Raw genomic sequence first — 3,125 nt, 5'->3', positions numbered from 1 at the left:
GTTTGGGAGGGAAAATATTTTGAATTTGAAGGTAGGTGGGGTTTATGGGGAAGAGAGGATGGATGTGAGTGGTGAAGAGGTGATGGGAAAGAGTGATTGAGGTGATTGGTGAAGGGTATTTGGGGAAGAGAGTTATGAAAAGGTGTGAAGATGAGAGAAGAAAATATGGGGATCCTGTGGGGTCCACAGATCAAGTGGGGTCAAGGACTTAACATCCCTGCTCCAATTAGGCGTGTAAAACGCCCTTGCTGTGCAATCCTGGCGTTAAACGCCCAAATGTAGCTTGTTTCTGGTGTTTAACGCCAGGTAGATGCTTGTTTCTGGCGTTAAACGCCAACTTGGTGCCTGTTTTTGGCGTTAAACGCCAGACAGATGCTTGTTTTTGGCGTTTAAACGCCAGACTGCTCTCCTCCAGGGTGTGCTGTTTTCAATGCTATTTTTCATTCTGTTTTTGATTTTTCAGTAGTTTTTATGACTTCACATGATCATCAACCTAATAAAACACGAAATAACAAAAAAAATAGATATGATTAAATAACATTGGGTTGCCTCCCAATAAGCGCTTCTTTAATGTCAATAGCTTGACAGTGAGCTCTCATGGAGCCTCGCAGATGTTCAGAGCATTGTTGGGACCTCCCAACACCAAACTTAGAGTTTGAATGTGGGGGTTCAACACCAAACTTAAAGTTTGGTTGTGGCCTCCTAACACCAAACTTCGGGTTTGACTGTGGGGGCTTTGGTTGACTCTGCAGTGAGAGAAGCTTTTCATGCTTCCTCTCCATGGTTACAGAAGGAGATCCTTGAGTTTCAAACACAAGGTTATCCTCATTCAGTTGAAGGACTAACTCTCTTCTGTCCATATCAATCACAGCTCTTGCTGTGGCTAGGAAGGGTCTTCCAAGGATGATGGATTCATCCTCTTCCTTCCCAGTGTCTAGGATTATGAAATCAGCAGGGATGTAAAGGCCTTCAACCTTTACTAACACGTCCTCTACTTGTCCATAAGCCTATTTTCTTGAGTTATCTTCCATCTCTAATGAGATTCTGGCAGCTTGCACCTCAAAGATCCCAAGTTTCTCCATTACAGAGAGTGGCATGAGGTTTATCCCTGACCCAAGGTCACATAGAGCCTTCTCAAAGGTCATGGTGCCTATGGTACAAGGTATTAAGAACTTTCCAGGATCTTGTTTCTTCTGAGGCAATGTCAGTTGATCCAGATCACTCAGTTCATTGGTGAGCAAGGGAGGTTCATCTTCCCAAGTCTCATTACCAAATAATTTGGCATTCAACTTCATGATTGCACCAAGGTACTTGGCAACTTGCTCTTCAGTAACATCTTCATTCTCTTCAGAAGAAGAATACTCATCAGAGCTCATGAATGGCATAAGGAGGTTCAATAGAATCACTATGGTCTCTAGATGAGCCTCAGATTCCTTTGGTTCCTTAAAGGGATACTCCTTATTGGTCACTGGACGTCCCAGGAGGTCTTCCTCACTAGGATTCGCGTCCTCCTCCTCCCTTGTAGGTTCGGCCATGATGATTAAATCAATGGCTTTGCACTCTCTCTTTGGATTTTCTTCTGTATTGCTTGGGAGAGTACTAGGAGGAGTTTCAGTGACTCTTTTACTCAACTGGCCCACTTGTGCCTCCAAATTTCTAATGGAGGATCTTGTTTCATTCATGAAACTTAAAGTGGCCTTAGATAGATCAGAGACTATATTTGCTAAGCTAGATGGATTCTGCTCAAAACTCTCTGTCTTTTGCTGAGTGGATGATGGAAAATTCTTGCTATTGCTAAACCTGTTCCTTCCACCATTATTAAAGCCTTGTTGAGGCTTTTGTTGATCCTTCCATGAGAAATTTGGATGATTTCTCCATGAGGGATTATAGGTGTTTCCATAGGGTTCACCCATGTAATTCACCTCTGCTATTGCAGGGTTCTCAGGATCATAAGCTTCTTCTTCAGAAGAGGCCTCTTTAGTACTGTTAGATGATTCCTTCAATCCATTTGGACTCTGAGAAATCATATTGACTTACTGAGTCAATATTTTATTTTGAGCCAATATGACATTCAGAGTATCAATTTCAAGAACTCCCTTCTTTTGAGGCGTCCCATTATTCACAGGATTCCTTTCAGAAGTGTACATGAACTGGTTATTTGCAACCATGTCAATGAGTTCTTGAGCTTTTGCAAGCGTTTTCTTTAGGTGAATGGATCCACCTGCAAAATGGTCCAATGACATTTTAGATAATTCAGACAGACCATCATAGAATATATCCAGGATGGTCTATTCTGAAAGCATGTCAGAAGGACACTTTTTGGTCAGTTCCTTGTATCTCTCCCAAGCTTCATAGAGGGATTCACCTTCTTTCTGTTTGAAGGTCTGAACATCCACTCTAAGCTTGCTAAGCTTTTGAGGAGGAAAGAACTTGGCTAAGAAAGCCATGACCAACTTATCCCAAGAGTTCAGGCTATCTTTAGGTTGAGAATCTAACCATATTCTAGCTCTATCTCTTATAGCAAACGGGAAAAGCATGAGCCTGTAGACCTCAGGATCAACCCCATTGGTCTTAACAATATCACAGATCTGCAAGAATTCAGTTAAGAATTGAAAAGGATCTTCAGATGGAAGTCCATGAAACTTGCAGTTCTGTTGCATCAGAGAAACTAATTGAGGTTTCAGCTCAAAATTGTTTGCTCCAATGGCAGGAATTGAGATGCTTCTTCCATGTAAATTGGAATTAGGTGCAGTAAAGTCACCAAGCATCTTCCTTGCATTGTTATTATCCTTCTTCTTCAAAAATTTCTGTCAGATTTTCTCTAGAGAGTTGTGCTTTAGCTTCCCTTAGCTTCCTCTTCAGAGTCCTTTCAGGTTCAGGATCAGCTTCAACAAGAATGTTCTTATCCTTGTTCCTGCTCATATGAAAAAGAAGAAAATAGAAAGGAAAATATGGAATCCTCTATGTCACAGTATAGAGATTCCTTTATGTGGGTAGAAGAAGATAGGAATAGAAGAAGGAGAATCCAAACACAAGGGTGAGGAGTGGGTTCGAATTCTTAGATGAAGAGGAGTGTTAGTAAATAAATAAAATAATTAGAAGGAGATGAGAGGGGGAATGAATTT

At 41.2% G+C, this 3,125-nt stretch overlaps 1 non-coding gene across 1 annotated transcript; it reads left to right on the top strand.

Annotated features, from left to right (window-relative positions):
* Positions 1–2,297: 2,297 nt before the first annotated feature.
* LOC148567778 (small nucleolar RNA R71) lies at positions 2,298–2,405 on the top strand. Its single transcript, XR_015881997.1, has one exon. It is a non-coding gene; the product is annotated as a small nucleolar RNA R71 (small nucleolar RNA).
* Positions 2,406–3,125: the final 720 nt, after the last annotated feature.

This window comes from Arachis ipaensis, chromosome B4 (assembly GCF_059453495.1).
Source record: "Arachis ipaensis isolate K30076 ecotype BB chromosome B4, ASM5945349v1, whole genome shotgun sequence".
In the NCBI taxonomy this organism is placed as follows: domain Eukaryota; kingdom Viridiplantae; phylum Streptophyta; class Magnoliopsida; order Fabales; family Fabaceae; genus Arachis; species Arachis ipaensis.
The sequence above is the reverse complement of the archived record's forward strand: the minus strand, read 5'-3'. Positions and strand labels throughout refer to the sequence as shown.